The following is a 22,558-nucleotide window of genomic DNA, read 5'->3' as shown; positions in this document are numbered from 1 at the left end:
CTAACAGAGTTTTGCCAAGAGAATGCACTGGTCATAGCAAACACCCTCTTCCAACAACACAAGAGAAGACTCTACAAATGAACATCACCAGATGGTCAACACTGAAATCAGATTGATTAAATTCTTTGCAGCCAAAGATAGAGAAGTTCTATACAGTCAGCAAAAACAAGACCAGGAGCTGACTGTGGCTGAGATCATGAACTCCTTATTGCCAAATTCAGACTTAAATTGAAGTAAGTAGGGAAAACCACTAAATCATTCAGATATAACCTAAATCAAATCCCTTACGATTATACAGCAGAAGTTAAAAACAGATTCAAGGGATTAGATCTGAAAAAGAGTGCCTGATGAACTATGGAAGGAGGTTTGTGACACTGTACAGGAGACAGGGATCAAGACCATCCCCAAGAAAAAGAAATGCAAAAAAGCAAAATAGGCTGTCTGAGGAGGCCTTACATATACCTGTGAAAAGAAGAGAAGCGAAAAGCAAAGGAGAAAAGGAAAGATATACCCATTTGAATGCAGAATTCCAAAGAATAGCAAGGACAGATAAGAGAGTCTTCCTCAGTGATCAGTGCAAAGAAATAGAGGAAAACAATAGAATGTGAAAGACTAGAGATCTCTTCAAGAAAATCAGAAATACCAAGGGAACATTTGATGCAAAGATGGGCACAATAAAGGACAGAAACGGTATGGACCTAACAGAAGCAGAAGATATTAAGAAGAGGTGGCAAGAATACACAGAAGAACTATACAAAAAAAGATCTTCACGACCCAGATAATCACAATGGTATGATCACTCACCTAGAGCCAGACATCCTGGAATGTGAAGTCAAGTGGGCCTTAGGAAGCATCACTACGAACAAAGATAGTGGAGGTGATGGAATTCCAGTTGAGCTATTTCAAATCCTAAAAGATGATGCTGCGAAAGTGCTGCACTCATTATACCAGCAAATTTGGAAAATGCAGCAGTGGCCACAGGACTGGAAAAGGTCAGTTTTCATTCCAATCCCAAAGAAAGGCAATGCCAAGGAATGCTCAAACTACTGCACAATTGCACTCATCTCACACACTAGTAAAGTAGTGCTCAAAATTCTCCAAGCCAGGCTTCAACAGTACGTGAACTGTGAACTTCCAGATGTACAAGCTGAATTTAGAAAAGGCAGAGGAACCAGAGATCAATTGCCAACATTCGTTGGATCATCCAAAAATCAAGAGAGTTCCAGAAAAACATTTATTTCTGCTTTACTGACTATGCCAAAGACTTTGAATGTGTGGATCACCACAAACTGTGGAAACTTCTGAAAGAGATGGGAATACAAAGACCACCTGACCTGCCTCTTGAGAAATCTGTATGCAGGTCAGGAAACAACAGTTAGAACTGGACATGGAACAACAGACTGGTTCCAAATCGGGAAAGGATATGTCAAGGCTGTATATTGTCACCCTGCTTATTTAACTTATATGCAGAGTACATCATGAGAAATGCTGGGCTGGGTGAAGCACAAGCTGGAATCAAGACTGCAGGGAGAAATATCAATAACCTCAGATATGCAGATGACATCACCTTTATGGTAGAAAGCAAAGAAGAACTAAAGGGCCTCTTGATGAAAGTGAAAGAGGAGAGTAAAAAGTTGGCTTAAAGCTCAACATTGAGAAAACAAAGATCATGGCATCTGGTCCCATCACTTCATGGCAAATAGATGGGGAAACAGTGACCGACTTTATTTTGGGGGCTCCAAAATCACTGCAGATGGTGACTGCAGCCATGAAATCAAAATACGCTTACTCCTTGGAAGAAAAGTTATGACCAACCTTGACAGCATATTAAAAAGCAGAGACATTACTTTGCCAACAAAGGTCTGTCTAGTCAAGGCTATGGTTTTTCCAGTAGTCATGTATGGATGTGACAGTTGGACTATAAAGAAAGCTGAGCGCCGAATAACTGATGCTTTTGAACTGCGGTGTTGGAGAAGACTCAAGAATCCCTTGGACTGCAAGGAGATCCAACCAGTCCATTCTAAAGGAAATCAGTCCTGAATATTCATTGGAAGTACTGATGTTGAAGCTGAAACTCCAGTACTTTGGCCACCTGATGGGGAGAACTGACTCACTGTAAAAGACCCTGATGCTGGAAAAGATTGAAGGTGGGAGGACAAGGGGACGACAGAGGATGAGATGGTTGGATGGCATCACTGACTCAATGGACATGACTTTCTGTAAACTCCAGGAGTTGATGATGGACAGGGAGGCCTGGTGTGCTGCAGCCCATGGGGTTGAAAAGAGTCGGACACGACTGAGCAACTGAACTGAACTCCCCTAAGTGTCTATGGAGTTCACTCCCTTAGATCCCAAGATCTCCATTCAAATGTGCTTTCTCAGTGAAGCCTCCATAACTGAATCTGCAAACCCCTTTCCACCTTACCCGACACCCTCCCTCTAGCCCTGCTCCTTCCCACCCCCTACATAGTTTATCTCTAGGGGTCTAAACGTACTGTATCTCACTTAATTTGGTCGTAAAGAGGGATTTGTGTTTGTTGTATTTACTGCTGAATCCTCAGCATTTGGAACAGTGAGCAGTACTACTGATGTTCCATAAACACTTGCTGAATCATCAATCTATTTAATGATACAAAGAACAAGGAATAAACTATCAGAAATTCCATCTTTAACATTAAAGCAGTGTTTGCAAAGCAGGATGCACACAGCACAAGAAAAAGAATCCACTCAGGTGAGAGGAGAAATAATCTATATTTATAAATATTTAGTCAGAAAAATGTTAATAGTCAATACACAAACTGACAACAGTATGTATAGTTTTATATATTAGCTCATTATTGACCAGGGAATTTTTGCAGAAACTAATGCCTGTGACTGATAATTTTTCTCTTGGCTGGCCAAAAATTAATTATTTCACTAACACTATGCAGGTTATTACATTCAATAGTTACAACTGACACAGCTGAAAAGTCTTATAATTTTCATGAAATTTCTTCAGTCCACTCTTCTATATAAGCAAAGGAGCTCACTCCAGCAATGTGAGTTTCATTTTCACTTTTTGTATCAGAATCAATCACTAAGGTTTTCTTTTTGTTGGTCTAATATTCGTACCGCCTTAATCAGAACTATATTCAAAAGAACGATCATCTTCTGAGATGTTAGTATACATGTCACTCGGCTGAAAAGAGAATCATCTGCATAAAATTCACTAGAAAATTCCTTACTCAAAATTTTGTGATGCATCTTTTTTGAAAATTTTATGTTTATAATATATACACAAGGTAGGAACAAAAACCTAACATAATAAAATGTCAATGATGACGACGACCAGAAGTTGTATAATGAACTCTTGATCACGTTTTAGCTCTAACTACTTCCCATGGTAATGTTAATTGTATCACTCTCTAAAAACGTATTGATGGATCTCCAGTCAATTATGCATTAATAGTACATTTTCAGGGCTTTCCTGGTGGCTGAGTGGTAAAGAATCTGCCTGCCAATGGAGGAGATGCAGATTTCAGTCCCTGGGTTGGGAAGATCCCTTGGAGAAGGGAATGGCTTCAGTAGCCTTGCCTGGAGAATCCCATGGACAGAAGAGCCTGGCCAGCTACAATCCACAGGGTCACAGAAAGTCAGACACGATTGAGCGACTGAGTGCACCATACATTTTCAACATTTTGAATAAGTATGTGTAGTCAAAAACACTTAGAACACTGCAGTATTTAAGCTTCTAGATATGAAAAACAATGATTGAGAATACTATACTGCTTTCACTTAAGAAAAATTATACACCTTACACTACTTCATTCTACAGCCTGCAACGCATATACTAGAAAAGATTTCTCTGTCAGTACAGTTATATACTGAAATAGTCATAAGATGCAGGTATAAAATCAAATTCTTTTCCAAAATGTGTTAAACTCATAGCCATTTTGAGTAATGCAATTCAAGACTGGCTTGCTTGATTTTAATCATGCCAATGCTAGGGCAAATAAAAAACTGAAATGCTATAAACTACTTTCAGCAAAATATTCTTTAGATTCAAAGTAAAACATGTTTGGAGCATTAAAAATCTCAGGAGGCAACAAAGAAGCCTCCCATCTTAGGAAGTCTTCCAAAACGTAACTAGAACAGGAGTCTGGTCTTCACTTTTGGGAGAAAAAGTAAAGATATTAGAAAGAATATTAGGCGTAAAGGAATGAGAAAAGTGGATGGTAAAATTCCTTGAATTTTCACTCCTCACCTCCATCCTCCTTTTGTTTTATCCCAATTCTTCATATTTTTAGAAAGTCATCAAGAGAGAAACTGGGGAAAAAAAGCTGGGGTCCAAGAGTCCCAAAACACCACTCCCTGGTTACACAAAATAGTGGCAGCTCTATTCAAAGCTATAAAAAGCTGCCAGAAAAGCCTCCAAGATCACATCCCAAAATAGGTTCAAATCACTCCGTACAATCATCACAGGCAGATGGAGCCTTCACTTCCTCATCTTCAGTTCACCCTCAAAATCAGATACTCTTTCTTAAGAACATACATATTAAATGTATCATGTGACCTGATCCTGTATCAGATTTAATTGGAACACATTCTAGAATAAGCTCTTGGGTATGCAAAACTTTTTGAAATAGTTTTTATGTGTTCTCAAGTTCTAATGGATTTTGATATAATGAATACACATGCATAATTATTTGACTACACAGCACTGATTTCCCAAACCCACAGCATAAATTACAGAAGGAAAAAAAGAATAAAACCCAAACCAAATGGAACAACTCTCCCCCACAGAAATTGTCAATTTTTTTCCCTAAAAAGGCAAAAACTGGGTAGGAACTAAAATCCTTCCTGCTACTACTCACACACAGTTAACTTGAAACACATCCTAGTTTTTCACTATCCTATGGTAGAAAGACAGCGAAGTATTCTTCAAGTCTTAGAAATAACAGGTTCAAATTATTATTGCCTCACTTAACTACATTTCTGAAGAAGAAATTTACATTGCTCTGAGCTTCAGCTTCCTCAGCTATATAGTTAACATTACCTCTTATGTAGAACTGCTATGAGATAACATTGTAAAAGGACTTAACAAATGATGTCACTTAAGAAGGCCAGTCCACACATAAGCAACTCAAAAATAATATAGGGTAAGAACAAAGCACAGAAACAAGTCTCAAGATTTATTAAATAACAGTATTCATTTTTAAAGAAAACAGAGTAACTTTTAGTTGCATTTTGAGATCCTATCTATTTAAAAGCAATCCTGGGACTGAATCTCAAGTAGAACTCAAGTCAGGCCACGCAAAATTGAAAGTAATGTAGACTATGATCAGAAAACTGGTTACTAAAAAATAGAAAGGGAAGTACATAAAAGCAGAATATGAATTTAAGTGGCAACAAGATTAGTCTCAAGGACAATATCTCATTTTACCGAAGGCATATAGCAGTTCATGCTACAAATACTTTCAAAGGAATTAAATAACATCAAATTGATCTGATTATCAACAGCTCTATTGGGACTCAAACAGCTAATCCCAGAATGACACCACTGTAAATAATAACACTAAACTCCATTAATTAGGACTCCTCCTGTTTTTAGATTCAATGATAATGTGTGTACACTTCCCTGGTGGCTCAGCTGGTAAAGAATTCATCTGCAATGCAGGAGTCCTGGGTTCGATACCTGGATTGGGAAGATTCCCTGGAGAAGGTAATAAGTTACCCACTCCAGTATTCTGGCCTGGAGAATTCCATGGACAGAGGAGCCTGGCAGGCTACAGTCCATGGGGTTGCAGAGTTGGACACAACTGAGTGACTTTCACTTCACTATGAAATAGTATAAGGTCTCACACGTTCTATGGCAATGAATTATGTACGGTAAAATTTTAGATAACAGTATTTTTAGAAAGACTGGGAATCTGTGTGTGAAAAGTTGCCCCATTTATTAACTATTCATATATACACCTCCTAATGGCTCAGATGGTAAAGAATCTGCCTGCAATGTGAGAGATCTGAGGTTCAATCCCCGGGTCGGGAAGATCCCCTGGAGAAGGGAATGGCTACTCACTCCAGTATTCTTGCCTGGAGAACCCAATGGACAAAAGAGCCTGGCGGGCTACAGTCCATGGGGTTTGCAAAGAGTCCGACACAACTGAGAGACTAGCACACTTTTCATATAAACCCCCAACATGTTATACATATAGCAATTAGATTTTTCCCCATTTAGAATATTCTCTGAAACACAAAACTAGAATTGTGAATTTTTTAACTCATCTAAGATCTAGTATACTAAATAACTCATCAATTTCTTATCATAAGTCATACAATGAGAAATGCCTCAATGATGCCTACTCTGTCTACTGCAACGTGTCACTATATGTTTAAATGACTCTAAAATATTAGCAGGGAATTCTTTGGGGAGATTATCAATAAAGCAAAGATCAATATTTCATTATAAACACAACTGTAAATTACTTGAGGGCATCTGCAAGTTCAACCTTGACATTTAAGTGGGCATTTAAAAAACATAACCAATGTTTTTTGAGTATTATGCCCCTAACATCTCATCCATGCGCTCTCTGATTTTTACCACATGATTTTGCTTATTAACATAATAAACCTTAGAAACACATATGTCTTATTACAGAAGTGACCATATATATTCTAGCTGCCTTAGGAACAAAACCAAAGTTGTGCTCAACTTCCTCATTGTATTACTTCCTTACAAATCGTTAACGCCAGGTGGAGGGACATCACGATAAAAATGGGCCAGTGAACGCTTTTCTACACAGCAGTGCTGTTGGCAAGAACTATAATGTGAGCCACACGGGTAATTATAAATTTTCTAGTAGCCACAGTAAAGAGTAATGTGGTAAAAAGAAAAAGATAAAATTAATTTTAATGTTTTATTTAACCCAAGATGTTCAAAATAGCATTTCAACATATAACCCACATAAAACTTACTGACATAGTTTATAATCTTTTTTCATACTTAGTCTTCAAAATCCAGTGTGTGATTTATACTTACAGCACATATCAATTTGAACTAGCCACCTTTCAACTACAATCTGCACATGAAGCTAGTAGCTACCATATAGGACAGTGAAAGAGAAGACAATCCTGTTATATAATAATTTTACTTACAGGTCATAAAGAATAACTTACTTTATTTCATATAATAAGTAAAATTTGGTAGAGAAACTTTAAAGTATCCCTGGTGTGTGCTCAGTCAATCAGTTGTGTCCGACTCTTTATAACCTCATGGACTGCCCGCCAGGCTCCTCTGTCTTTAGGGATTCTCCAGGCAAGAATACGGGAGTGGGTTTCCATGCCCTCCTCCAGGGCATCTTCCCAACCCAGGGATCAAACCCAGGTCTCCCACATTGCAGGTGGATTCTTTACTGTCTGAGCCACTGGGGAAGCCCTATTTTCCCCTCAGAAAATTCTTCACAAACAAGCAATGTCAGGGTAATTCCTCGGTGCTGCAGTGGATAACACTGGGTGCTTTTTACTCCAAAGGGTAGAGGTTCAATCCCTGGTCAAGGAACTAGGATCCCACAAGCCAGAGGGTACAGACCAAAAAAAAAAAAGAGTAAAGTCAGAACATCTGAATCACTAGAGACAGGAATGTGTGTTACTGTTTGTTACAGTCATAAGACTGTATTTGAAAATGATGACTTATAGCAATTAAAAAACACTGCATGGAGAAAAATTGATTCAAACAAGGCAAATTCATGATGAAACAGGTTAATCAAGTGAGAAATAATTTTAATTTTTATGGCTCACACTACCCCCTAGTGGATATAAGACATAATCTACTTTCAATTCCTTTTCCTTGGTAAGTGAAAAATCTGACAATCATAAAAATTAATCATGTTATCCTAACTCACCATTTTTCAAAAAACAGCTTATTCTAAACTTAGATGAGAATGATGATTCTCAAGGCACACCCTCCTCTTCCTCCTTTTTCTCCCTTTTTCTACTCCCACATACTTATTTTTAGGTGGTACATTCAGAAAAGGAAAAATGGAGGTAACTGTTCCAAAGGCTCTGGATACTAAGGACTAAATCTTAGATTTTAGACCAAGATATCACACTTTGTTGAAAAACTTTATTTCCCATCAGACTGCTAAGTAACTGTTAGGAAAGTACTTCTACATTCTACTTGGAGTAATACCCAAGAGATAGGATGGAATGAGTTGCACAAGAAATCTGTTTTAATTTTTCTCCTCTACCCAAGACCAGATCGATACTTTGGTGTTAAGTTCAGTGAAAAGGAATGGAGACTTAGGAGCCAAAGAAAGACTTTTCAAAGGCTAAGTATATCTGATCAACTTATTCCTCAGGTCTGAATTAGCCTGGAAGCATCTCCCCTGTACTCCCAGTTTCCTGTGCATTAATTACCTCCACTCCTCTTATTATAACTAGCACAATAATTTGGTTGACTTGTTGCACCCTACACTATTTTAGGGCTTCCCTTGTAGCTCAGTCGGTAAAGAATCTGCCTGCAGTGCAGGAGACCTGGGTTCAATCCCTAGGTTGGGAAGATCCCCTGGAGAAGGAAATGGCAACCCACTCCAGTATCCTTGCCTGGAAAATCTCATGGACATAGGAGCCTGGTGGGCTGCAGTCCATGGGGTCGCAAAGAGTCGGGCACGACTGAGCGACTAACATTTAACACTATTTTACGATGGGCATTCCAGCTAGCAAATGGTAGTTTTAAGTGCTAAATACAGGTTTCTTCCAGGAATAAAAGCAAGCACACTCAGGTTCCACACAGAGCTGATGAGAAGGATTACCATACCTGCTGTGTTAGTAACTTCCACCCCAGGAACGGCATGTACGATTTATTCAAATCACTGACAGCGGACAAAAATCTGAAAATTCTTACTAACAAACTGTGCATCCAACAAGGAAAACTGTGAGGCTGAATTCCTTGATTTCCTTGTCTACTATCCCCCAGTCCTCTTGCCCCACGAAACACATGAGGATACGCTGCGGTCTACTTCTTATACTCCCCCATCACGAGTCAGTAAATTCCATAAGGTCAGCGGCTCTATGCAATTATCAAGCAAAGTTCCCTGATTCACAGATAATATAAAAGTTCGAGTAATAAAAACAAACTAGGTCAAATACTGATGCTTGAAATGTATCATTAACTCATTTAATCCCCAGACCCATTCTACACATGAGGAAAATGATGAACTAAGAGTGACCACTCATAGGGACTTCCCTGGTGGTCCAGTGGCTAAAAGACTCTGAGCTCCTAAAGTGGGGGTCCTGGGGTTCAATCTCTGCTCAGATCATGCAGATCTGAGATCTCTGCTCAGATCAGATCTCTGTTCGATCATGCACACAGCAACAAAGATTTCCCTCTCTGCAACTAAGACCTGGAACAGCCAAAATAAAATTAAAAAAGAAAAAGAGTGACAATTACAGTATAACAACAGTAAATCTCAAATGTTTGCCAGGACAATAAAATAGCACAGAAGTTAAGGAAAGGCTTCACAATCATGCAGAAGTGCTTCATGAAAAAGGTAAATTAAACCATGTCACCTTTATTTTTCTTTTGGGACTGTCAACTGAAAAAGTATATAGTCTTATTAAAATAAATAAGGTAGAAAAAATCTGCGATATCGGATTTAAAAATTGGCATATATAATTTTGGCTTCCCTGATAGCTCAGTTGATAAAGAATCTGTCTACAATGCAGGAGACCCCGGTTCAATTCCTAGGCTGGGAAAATCCGCTGGAGAAGAGATAGGCTACCCACTCCAGTATTCCTAGGCTTTCCTGGTGACTCAGCTGGTAAAGAATCCGCCTGCAATGTGGGAGACTGAGTTCAATCCCTGGGCTGAAAAGACCCCCTGGAGAAGGGAAAGGCATACATAATTTTGACCTCAAACTATGTGTTATATGGTAATCCATTTTCTCTCTCATATTGCACAAATCATTGTGCTCTGAAATGTTCTTGTGACTCTGAAATACAAACTTACTAACAAATATATTAATTCCTTATTTTGCTCATAGTATTGCTGTATGAACTAACTCTGAGTAAGAGAGTTCGTTGCCCCCCTCTCACCCCAGGAATTTATTTCAACGTGAATATAAAGTATACACTGTTCTTGACTTGAAATTTCATAAAGTATACATAAAAGTCAGTCTTTTAAAGATGCATTTTAGAATGGAAATGTCAAGGTCTTGGAGTAGGTACAGGTTTGAGTTAGAGACACTATATGAACAACAGGACTAGATCAGGGCATGTTTTTTCTTGGCTATTTCTAAAGACACTTTAAATGTTTTCTGGAAACTTTACATCTCCATCTTTTTTTTCCATTCGTTTTTTCCATAAGATTTGTAAATATTGACATCACAGTTAAAGACATTACCAACTACTCCTTCATATAACACTCATGAAATTCTTGGTGGTAAAAATGTCCTTTGAATACCCAACACTGTAATTAGACATGAGTAGACTCATAGAGAAGGCAATGGCACCCCACTCCAGCACCCCTGCCTGGAAAATCCCATGGACAGAGGAGCCTGGTAGGCTGCAGTCCATGGGGTCGCTAAGAGTCGGACACGACTGAGAGACTTCACTTTCAATTTTCACTTTCCTGCATTGGAGAAGGAAATGGCAACCCACTCCAGTGTTCCTGCCTGGCGAGTCCCAGGGACGGGGGAGCCTGGTGGGCTGCCGTCTATGGGGTAGCACAGAGTTGGACACGACTGAAGTGACTTAGCAGCAGTAGCAGCAGCAGACTCATAGAAGCTATTTCTCCATTTCTCCTGATTTATTATTTGATGGATACTGTAAAACTTCATGGCCTGAACTGACTGTAGCACAAAAAATAAAAATAAGCCTTTAATGATTTGAGTAACGTAACTGTCTTAATGAATTCTGTCTTCGGAATGGTATCTTAGAACTCTGAATGAAGGGAGGACTGAATAACAGTAAAACTTCATCACTGGGATTGCTGTTGTGCCAAGGTACTTAAGGCACTGTTAAAAAAATTAAAAAAAAAAAAAAAAAACCTTGCATATTTAAGATTCTGTGAGGCAACGTGCAAGTGTGTCTTCTGAATTCATCCTGAACGGAAATAGGGAAAATTTTTGAATGCCTGGTTCCCGTATAGTGAACACTATTTATGAGTGATGCTACACCAGCAAAAACCAGTGAACTTGTAACATTTTAAAAAATTTAGCTAAGTTAAAAATTATCTAGACTATGGGTTTCTTTCTTCAAGCTTTAACTCATTGTTTGAAGTTGGAAATTCATTTTAAGGCCCGTATGTGTAAGTTTAGCCATTTATCTATAAATTAGTCCACTATTAAGCAATGGTAAAAATTCCCCATTTGTTCATACCTTCCCCTCCTCCTCCTTAGTGCAATGTTCAGATTGAGAGCTTGAGAAGAATACAAAAATTTGAAGTAACTGTAATATAAAAATAAAAAATTAACTATGGTCACACATAGGACTGCCTGGCACCATAAGGCAAAAGGAGATTCATGAAGACATTTGTCAATCCTTTACCCGACAGCTAGAACATCCATATATTTGAAGATTACACTCCCCAACCTTCACAGACCCTCACATCCCTCAACAGAAGCTTTAGTGTTATTTCCTAACTCTCTTGCAACCCAGCATGTGAGACCTAGGCTCCTTCAAAACCTGTGCTTCAGAAACTAAGATATGAAATAGAGATCGGCTCAGAGGTTAAAGCGTCTGCCTGCAATGTGGGAGACCCGGGTTTGATCCCTGGGTCAGGAAGATCCCTTGGAGAAGGAAATGGCAACCCACTCCAGTATTCTTGCCTGGAGAATCCCATGGACAGAGGAGCCTGGTGGGCTACAGTCCACGGTGTCGCAAAGACTCAGTGACTTCACTTTCACTTTCTTTCTGGAACGAACAGCAGGACTTACCCAAAGACAGCCAAGTGTAGCATCAGCAATCACACTGCAGTGGGTGATGCATGCAATGTCTGCAGTGAAGTCAGTGATGTGATTCTGAGTCTTGTTCCTAGCTGCCTCTCTCTTTGGCACTCCTGAAGACTGTGTTAGATATATCGTAACTCCGTAAATACTAATGCGAATTAAAACAGCCAAAGCTGGCTTCCGCCGCTTGCTAAAAATAAAGTCTAAATTAGAAAAGAAAGTGAAGGGTAAGAGCTAATGGTCTGGGGGGAATGAAGAGGTTAAGCAGCAGCTAATAACTCTGCGATTAAACAGGGTCAGAGAAGGAGAGCACTGAAGCTGGCTAATCTCTTTATCAAAGAACTTCTACCAAGTTTAAGAGCCTTTAAAAAAGAGGGAGCTAACTTTACATTAGAGAGCTAACTTCAACTAGGTAGCCTGGAGTACCTACTAGGGAAAAAACTTTAGAGCTAAGAATCTGAATTTAATTCCAGTTCTAATTGTATACAACCATACAAATTCATTTACCTCCTTCACCTATTAAAAGGTAGTCCCTTAGACATTTCAAAGTTTCTCTCTAGCACTAAACTTGGCTGAACATTCTATTATTGGAATGGGTTAAATCTCCCTGCTGTATGCGTCCTTCTACTGGAAAGTCCCCTTCTGTAATCCTCTTTAACCTTGTAATCACTGTTCAATACTCAATATTTCATCTTTCCTGTTGAGAAAAGGGATATTATGCATATAGTATATCCCCAGCATCTATGCCAATGCTTAAATATCTAAATAAGGAAGAAATCTGTTGCTTATGGTACCTGCTTTCCCCCCAAGATTATTTCACCTGCTCATTAAAAGAAAAAAGAAAGAAAGAAATCTACTTAAAATTGCCATACTCCTAATAACCAAACTCTGGTTAATATTCCAGCACATATTTGTTCTGATAAAGACAAAAGTCCTCAGAAACAGTTTACTACGTTTACACTTTTTCATTTATTATGTCATTGCATGGTGTTTTCCTGGTTGCTTTATAGATAATCAATATTCTTTGCAAAGCAAATGACATAAACAGGCACTTCTCCTGGCTGGCCTACCAGCTAGCAGCTACACCTCTACAACTACCATGGATCATCTAATCCAGTCCTTTTCCTTGATTACTAGCTACTTCAGGTTTCAAACGTGACAATCACAGGAAAATTTTAAGTGCTAAAAGCTTGAGGACTCCACTAATAGGAAAGGCCTCTGTTGATATTAACAGACAAGAAGACAGATGGAGGCAGAGTAGCTGAAATTTTCAGTGAGGCCAACAAAAACAAGTTACAGTTGCTGTAGATTTGCCCTCTCAATCCAACTGTCTTACTGACACGGTTTTGTCTGAAATCCAAACCACCAGAAAGGAAAAATTAAGTTTTTTTCACACTGTGCATGCAACTGTATGATAAATGAGGAAACAATCAGATAGTAAGCGTTCTGCCTCCTCCGAATAAGCATCCTTTAACAAGTTGTGCCACACTGCACAACTCCAACAACATGCCAGTCAGTCTGCACGAGAGGCGCCCCATGAAGTTCTGCAAAATCCTAAATACTTTGGGTTAAAGAATAAAACTTCAGTTTAGCATCTGTAAAAATAGTTTAGTACTAATGCATGCAAAATTAACTTCTTCTCTCTCTATATATATATAATTCTAATAAAATCAAAATATACGATTATTCCAAACATCTCATTTTCCTACCGACTGTTGACAAATGAACATTTGCTCTACTTTAAAAATCTATGCCCCAGTTCAGAGAGCTATGTTTAATATCATCTATTTTGTTGAACATGAAATGACAATCATAGCTTTCCCACACAAAAGATGTTCATTCTTTTTAGACTTACAGAGAGGCAGTATCTTTGCAAAATCAGAAAACAGTAATCCGCAATATTAAATAAGGCTCAGAATTACATTAGGCTCTGTTTTCTGCACTCTAACCCTCCCCACCACCCTAGACCAAGATTAGTATATTTAAGCAGATAAAGAAGCAGAGAGATCAAGTGAGGATGTCCAAGCTAGTATCTGGCAGGGCTAGAGATCAAGCTCAGAGAGCCTGGCCCCAGATTCTATACTCCTACCACACGTCTCCACATAGACAAAATCCTTTTGCTCCTGAGAATTAGGAAGTAGATCTAAGCCATAAAACATTATTCTGCCCACAAAGCAGCATTCCTACCATTTTGAAAGTCAATTGTCACGTAACAGGTAGTGACTAAATGCTACTTAACCCTGCTTGCAAAGCAGGTGCGCCCCACAGAAGGACATCCCTACTGTCAGTCTCCAGACTACACCAGTTCCTACAGGCCAAGGCCACGATCTAAGGTTTACAGGCTTCCCAGGCAGAGCTAGTGATAAAGAACCTGCCTGCCAATGCAGGAGACGCAGGAGACGCAGGTTCAATCCCTACGTCGGTAAGATTCCCTGGAGGAGGGCATGGCAACCCACTCCAGCATTCCTGCATGTGCGGCGGTCCACAGGGTCACGAAAGGTCGGACGTGACTGAAGCGACAGAGCACGCACACACCAAGGTTGAGCCCCAAGGCTGAGCACCACAGCGCCTCACATTCCAAATGAATGAGCAGATCTGACTTTCAAAAATGGTAGGCTCAAGGCTTTAACGAGCCAGACAGTAGCTGCACAAGGCTGAAATACACAGAAAAAAAGACTCTAAAACTTCAAACCCAATCTTCACACACTATCTCAAACTTCTGCTGAAAAGTTCTGGCCTTGATACCTCTGTACAGGTTGTGCACTTAAAAGGACCAAATACTAAGCACCAGAGCAGCAGGCTTAAGTTTCTCTTGTCCCTTTAGCAACCATGAGGCGCCAATAGTTATGTTCCTCAATTTTAATAATGATAATTTGCTCAATACTAACTGGCTGACATATGAAAGACTCCATCCTCTACCTCAAGATTTTTGGCAGAATTTGAAATAAAATTGCTCAAGAAACCAAATTAACATGAAGTTAAAGATTTCAATATTTCACAGATTATCAATTTGGTTGTAAGTTAAATAATCTTAAGAGATCCAACTGGAGTATAACTCAGTACATATAATTTTTTTTTAATTCTTCTGTGATTTCAGATGGTTATTTTGTCCTGTGCTACTTAGCCAGAGGAGAAAATGACCACAACTCAGATTTTAATATAACTGAAATAGGCACAAATTTACACACTAAGGCAGAAGTATTATTTGATAGAGCACCTGTGTACAGTAATACTGGGTCAAATTCATCCACTTGATCCGGACAGCCTGAGTCTCTAAAACAATGTGATCAAACATTTAAAGAATACAAATGCTGGAATGAGGGCCTGCTGGGAACGTGAGCTAATATATTATGTAGAAATACATCTGAACCAAAAAAATGTTACAAAATCATAAAATAACTGATTTAAATTGTCCAAGTAAACAACAGCTTCTTTGAGAAAAGGAATTCACTGACTGGGACACAGAGGTAGTGGACACTTATCAAGGAGCACCCCTTTGCTGAATTTTGTAACATGTGCCAAGTACTACTTATCAAAAACAAGAAAACTAAATAAAATCACCTAAAGAAACTGAACGTGCATTTTGAGTAACCCATTTTCAAAGTAATAATGTTTCATCAAGACAATCCTTAATTAAAATTCAGAACAGCAAAGATTAAATCACAGCAAAGCCTATGGGGGAAAAGATGCTTTAAATCTAACAGTGTAGAAAAATATTCCTTCTATATAAACTCAAAACACACTTCAAAACAGTATGATCTTTTAATTAAGTGTTCTGCTGGGGTGATGGAATGTTCTAAATCTTAACTTAGATGGTTTCATAGCTGTATACATTTGTCAAAACTCAAGCTGTACACTTAAAATGAGTGCATGTAACTGTATGTAAATTTAAAGTTGATTTAAAAGAAAAAAGTATAGTATGTGTCATGAACTTACTGAGGGAAGGAAATGGGTCTTAATTTAGGGAAACAGGGTTCTTTATTCTGCTGCTGCTAAGTCGCTTCAGTCATGTCCAACTCTATGTGACCCCATAGATGGCAGCCCACCAGGCTCCCCCGTCCCTGGGATTCTCCAGACAAGAACACTGGAGTGGGTTGCCATTTCCTTCTCCAATGCATAAAAGTGAAAAGGGGAAATGCAGTCGCTCAGTCACGTCTTTATTCTAAGCCTGAGTAACTGCTAGGATTTGGGGGCAGGAACGACACAATTTGACCAGACACAAGAGAATCTAAGCAGTGGAGCAATGCAAGAGAAATGAGAAAAGGGGGGAAAGCCCAAGAGCCAACAAGCTGGGGCACACCACTTGCTGCTAAGATGCTAACTCGATAAAAATCACTAAACATGCAAAATGCTTGCAACTAAAAGACCTGGTCTGGGTTATAGCATGTACAATGCCAGAACCACATACACAAAAGGAAACCTCAAGACCTTAAACTACTAATAAATAGCCAAACTTTGGGCAGGACATTAAACTTTCAGAACCTAAAGAACTGGATAGCTAGATGCATTTAGTTAGAACTCAAAGGCTCAGGAATTGACAACTGGATTAATCCTTAAAATTGACCTGGATGTTCACATACTATACAGTTTCATTTAATCCTCAGAAATGTGCACAGAAACATCAAGTGGCAGAACACAGACCAAAAGGCCACTCTAGAGTCAAGAGCTCTTTTCACACATCACAGTTAAGAGTCTGGAATCCTCAGTATCCAGTAGAGCTTCACACCTTTGCATTCATGTTAGGTTAATAAATATGTCTCTTAATTTGCTCCAGTAATATACGAAGCAGTGTCCTTAGGGCTGATGTAGGGTCATCAAGGACTGGCAACCTTGTGTCCCTTGGCGTACTCTCTCTCTAATCCCCACTTGAAGGCATGCAGTTCTCTTTCCTGAGATTTGAGGGCTGACTAAAGAAAGTGGGGGATTTAATGATATGGAACAAAGGCATTTCTCTACAGTACATAATGCTTTAAAAAAAAAAAAGACAATCAAAACAAATACACACACATTTTAAAAACCTGTATAAATTCATAATTCTGTAGGACTCAAGTCAAGCCAAATATCGCCACATCTCAGGGGATTCCTATTCTTCCCTATCAAGGGCCGGACCAGAAAATCAGACATTAAAATCTCTACACTGGGAAATTTATACCTGTGCCAGATTAAATACCTTTCAACTGAAATAAATTCTCTACTTATGATTCCGGAGGTGGGACTTGGCAAACTATATTTTTGCTCTTCCAGGGGCTCGCTGTTAACCTCTGTAGACAGGTGGATGCTAAAACTGCAAGAAAGGACTTGCCTCTTCCAGGTCTCTAGTCCATCTGAAGTGCCTGTAAACATCACCCAACATCCCAGCAGCACATTCATCTAATTTGCAGCTTACTCCACAGAGAACCAGTTTGGTTTTTTTGTGTGGAAATAATGAAACATTTCTTTTACATATCAGACATGAACAGAGCTAAGTAATCCAATTTTACTGCAGCATTATAAAAACCATCCCTTCACCACAGTGTAAGATTTAAATGCATGTGCACAAGAGGACATGTGATATAAAATGTAGTAAGACGGCTGCTGTGCTGCCAAGTACTTCCAGTCTCTACCCAGGTCCTACTGCAATACTGGTGGTCCCAAGAGTTACAGAAGTAAATCATTTAATATAATAACAACAAAGCAATTAAAAAGACAAATCAAAATGCCTCAGTAACTGTACGTCCAACTCAAACTTTATCTATTTAAATGTTGTATTAGCTTCCCACTAACAAATCTTTATTTCACTCAAACTTGGAACAATAAATCTCCCATACTGATGTATCTTCCTCGCCTATTCAATTCAAAGGATTAGTAAAGAAAAATGTAGGGGTTAATACACTTTTTTAATTTTTAAGGTTTAAAAATTGCTTCAAGTTTTTAATTTCTAGTCGGAAAACATTATCTGAATGAATACCCTAATGGCAAACTGCTGTAAAATGTTTTCAGCTCCATTTGGGGCAAAGGGGAAGGGATTATTTTCAAAGCACCCCAGCTTTCTTCATGAGACAGTCAGAGGTACACTGGTTTGTATTATTGCAACATCCATTAAGTGATCTAAGTTGCTTTTCCTCCAGCAGGGGCTTTATGTCAGAAGGGCATTATGCTTGACCTCCAAATTTGGCTGACAATTTACTGATGAGATTCATAACCTTTGGGTTGCTCTGATATTTTGATATATTTGCCGGGTTCTGGGTCACATCCTGGAAGGCCACCATAACTTCTGGATCCTGCATAGCTGCAAGGACCTCTGGATCACTAAGAATTTCATTGAGCCGAGGCTTTCCCGGCATTCCAGGCATGCCCCCTCCCATTCCAGGCATTTCTCCAGGAAAATTACCAGGCATTCCCCCAGGAAAGCCACCTGGAAAACAGCCATACTGAGAACCTGATTGTCGTCTGGCTTCTTCTTCCCTCTGGGCTCTCTCATGTTCCTCCTGAGCCTTCTTAACCCTTTCTATTCTTTCTTTGATCTTGGGGTCTTCACGTTTTCACTCATACTTTCTCCGAGGTTCAGCAATTTTCTGGGCCCTGGGTTGAACTTTCTTCAGCACTGCACTAGCATCTTCATCATAATCCAGCTTATCAGCAAGGGCAAGATCACGTGCAGCTTCTTCCCAATGGCCCAGAAGTCTGTGTGCTTTCCCCTGCCACTTGTATGGCTGAGCTGAATCAGGATTTATTTCAATAGCTCTGTCAGTCTCGGATGGCAGCATCTGACTTCTGTAATTTGATGAAGACGTTGGCTCTCTTGGCATACAGAATTGCCAAACGAGGATTTAGCTTGATGGCATCTGTGATCAAGTCAATGGCTTTCTGGAGTTCACCATCACTTAGGGCATCAATGGCAGCCACTTTTTTTTATCATTTGCCTGATCCATCATCTCCTCAGTTATCTCTACATTTTCATCTCCCATTTCTTGAGGGGCATTAGCGTCTGGTTCAATCACCTTCATTGTCAATTTCTAGATCACTTTCCTCGCTTGTTGGCTTTGTCTTTTTGTTTTCCTCCGCCTTCTTAGTATCTGTTTTTTCTTTCTTGGTATTTTCTTCCGATTTAGTTTTATGAGCAGAAGGTAGAATTTAAACCCCCATGCTCTCCACCCACTCCCCTAGAACACGCAGTTTCTCGGTGTGCAGAACACTCGGGTTCTGCTTACACATTTTCATGAAGGCTCGAAGCTCGCTCACCTTGCGCAGGTCCATGGTCTAGAGGCGGCTGGTGCAGTGAAGGCTGCAGCCCGATTCCAGGCCCGGGCGCTACTTCAGCGTGACCGCATAAAGCTGCATGAGGCAGAACAGACTAGAACCTCCCAGGCCGCTGGCTTCGCCCACCCAACAATCTCATGACCCCGGGTCCTTTGCCTGTTCATTCCTACTCCCTCTACCACTGCCCTGCGCACTGCTTAGAAATTTCTAGAAATGTGGCTATTCGCTGCCTGCCTCTCCATACGTGCATTCTTATGTTAACTCAGAACCGGTGCTCTAGAGGGACGATCCTCCTATCTGGTGCTTTCAAGAAGGCAGGAGCTGTTAGCCTCTGCAGGGAGTCTTTTAGAATAGAATATTCTCGAGTTTGGCCATTAAATAGAGAATATTATCCATGACGCCACAAAGATGGCCCTCCAGCAACAGGACCAGTTTGATTGAAAGAGCATCCCCCTGGAACCCCCATCAGAGGGCTAGACTCTCTTCAGAATTCTGGATCCCAGCTGGGGGTCCTTCTCTCAGTGGCTAAATTTTAATAACTTCAACTTCTTTGTTTTTGACTCCAGACTTAGGAGAATGACAAGGATTTTATAACTAAAAGGTGTGATGATGATGATGATTTAGTAGGTAAGTCGTGTCCAACTCTTGCAACTCCATGGTATAGCCCACCGGGCTCCTCTGTCCATGGAATTCTCCAGGCAAGAACACTGGAGTGGGCTGTCATTTCCTTCTCCAACTAAAGGTGTATCAGAGCTAAAAACAGGAAACACACTTTAACTTGCTCTAGCACAGTGTGTGCTCCCTATAGCTGCTACATCCACAGTACCCTGAAGTTCTCTTTTCATCCTTCAGTCACCTAAGTAAGAACCTGACATGTGTGGCAGCTCACAGGTATTCACTGAACTGCCAGAGGAATAGGTTCGCCCAGTCTGCACACTGCCTAGTGCCACTCCACCCCTCTGGCCCTCCACACTCAGCAAAAGACACAAAGGACAGCTAAGAAGCAGGAGGGCAGCGGTGCCAGTTAAGGAAATGCCAAGTCTAGAGGTGCCCACTTAAGCACCTCAGTCCCCAGTGTCTGGGAGCGCTTCCACTTGACACTGGCAGAAGCCACAGTGCCCAAATCCAACAAGTAGAAAATAATCAAACTCACAATTCAAAGGTGATTTATTGGTATCAAAGTGAGTTTCACAGAAGTCAGGACCAAACCTGTACCAATTAAGACCCACCCTTCCTCACCTTTCAAAGCAGAGGGCCTCAGCTAGATGCTCTTTAGAAAATGATCTGTGTGGGATGTTCTGAGAGAACAGCATTGAAACAAGTACACTATCAAGGGTGAAACAGATCACCAGCCCAGGTTGGATGCATGAGACAAGTGCTCAGGGCTGGTGCACTGGGAAGACCCAGAGGGATGGGATGGGGAGGGAGGCAGGAGGGGGGATTGGGATGGGGAACACATGTAAATCCATGGCTGATTCATGTCAAAGTATGGCAAAACCACTACAATATTGTAATTAGCCTCCAGCTAATAAAAATAAATGGAAAAAAATAATTAAAAAAAAAACCCAAAACAATCTGATAATACGCTCAAAGTAAGCCACACCCAAGTGTGAATGACCCAAACAGAATTTCACAATCATGGAAGAATTGTGAGACTCCCAACGACTATACAACCAGCTTCTCGCCAACCAGGTAACCTCCAGTACCCTGATGAAAGATTTAGGGTTCAGCACTTCTGTACACAGCTTGGTAATACTTTGTGGTAACAACTTCACACATTTGAGCGTCAAAAATAATCTACAGAAAAAAAGCATGCTGCACACATGAATATTAAGGAAGGTAATTTTCCTGCCAGATTCAATCTTTCTCACTTTCACTATAAACCATTTTCAGTAGATGTGAGAACAGTAAGACTCTTGATACTGAGCAAAATGGGCAAAATTTCTGTTAGTTCACAATCACATTTTTTTCAAGACACCTGTTTTCCAACAGAAGTTGTATGATTATAACTCTATAATATAAATGAGAGAATAAATAGCATGGTAATGTAAAACACCTACAATTTTACAATTATAACGTGAATCTTTGGACTTGGATGTGCAATATGTATCTGGGGTTTTAAAGACACAATCTTTGGGACTTGCGGGTAGCCCAGTGGTTGAGACTCCACGCTTCTGCCACTGGGGGTGTGGGTTGCAACCCTGGTGGGGGAACTAATCCCACATGCCATGCGGAGAAGCCCAAAAATTAAATAAATAAATAGGTGTGTGTGTAGGGGGATGACATGATCTTTTTATAAAAATGAATGTTAGTGTGTTTATATACTAAAATCAAATATTTTAATTAAAGCATTCTGAGTACACATGCCAGCTAACGGCAAAATGAAGTAGCTGATATGTACCAAGCAGAAAAAATTATCTCAAGTGTTTGTTTTAATCTGCCATAAACAACAGAGACCTGTCAACAATCACTATAAGGAACACAGTTGATACTCAGCATACTAATACTCTTAATGTTTCACACTGGTCATAATTTACACAAATATATAACCCTAATTGGCCTGATGATCCAAATCACTAATCAAGTAAACACTTTACAGTAAAGGAGTACATGTGTGCACTCTTAAAATATTAAAATTGCTATAAAAGAGGGACACGTGCAAGTTCTATTTTCTTCTTTCATTATGTGTGTGTGTGTGTGTGTGTGTGCGCGTGCACACACGTGCTCAGTCATGTCCAACCCGTGTGACCCCCATGGACTAGAGCCCATCAGGCTCATCTGTCCATGAGATTTTCCAGGCAAAGATACTGGAGCAGGTTGCCATTTCCTACTCCAAGGGACCTTTCTGACCCAGGGATCAAACCCTTGTCTCTGGCGTCGCTAGCATTGGTAGGTGGATTCTTTACTACTTCGCCACCTCAGAAGACAATAAACCTAAATAATTGCATTTTACAGTCCTACCTGAGGTGCTTAAGGAGTGAAAGCCTGCTCACTGATGAGGACTAGCTTCTCAGCTACCCGAGTCCCACTGCATACTAACGCAGTAAAAACCTGCTGGTGCGATCCCTCCAACAAAGGGAGACGACACTGGACTTCTACACGCCCTGCTTAAGGCCCGGTTACAACTAATCCACTATTATCAATGAAGCAGTAGAAAGCAAAAGGCTAGTGTATCTGTGCAGGAACCACGAGGGCAGGCATTTTAAAAAGTATATATGGGGAACTTTCCTGGTGGTCTGGTGTTTTAAGACTCCAAGCTTCCACTGCAGGGGACAGGTTCAATCCCTAGTGGGAAACAAGCTGCATGGTGTAGCCAAAAAAAGAATGTAAAATAAAACAAAACTTAAGCATATAAAAGGCACTCAAAACCCTGACCCAAGTAGTGTCAAGTACTG

General features: G+C 40.0%; 1 protein-coding gene and 1 pseudogene across 1 annotated transcript in view; both read right to left on the bottom strand.

The window, feature by feature from the left end:
* Nucleotides 1-22,558, bottom strand: part of UBE2N (ubiquitin conjugating enzyme E2 N) — a 40,057-nt gene that overhangs the window by 5,060 nt on the left and 12,439 nt on the right. The window lies entirely within an intron of this gene.
* LOC122427727 lies at nucleotides 10,710-20,563 on the bottom strand (annotated as a pseudogene).

This window comes from Cervus canadensis, chromosome 25, assembly GCF_019320065.1.
Source record: "Cervus canadensis isolate Bull #8, Minnesota chromosome 25, ASM1932006v1, whole genome shotgun sequence".
Classification (NCBI taxonomy): domain Eukaryota; kingdom Metazoa; phylum Chordata; class Mammalia; order Artiodactyla; family Cervidae; genus Cervus; species Cervus canadensis.
The sequence above is the reverse complement of the archived record's forward strand: the minus strand, read 5'-3'. Positions and strand labels throughout refer to the sequence as shown.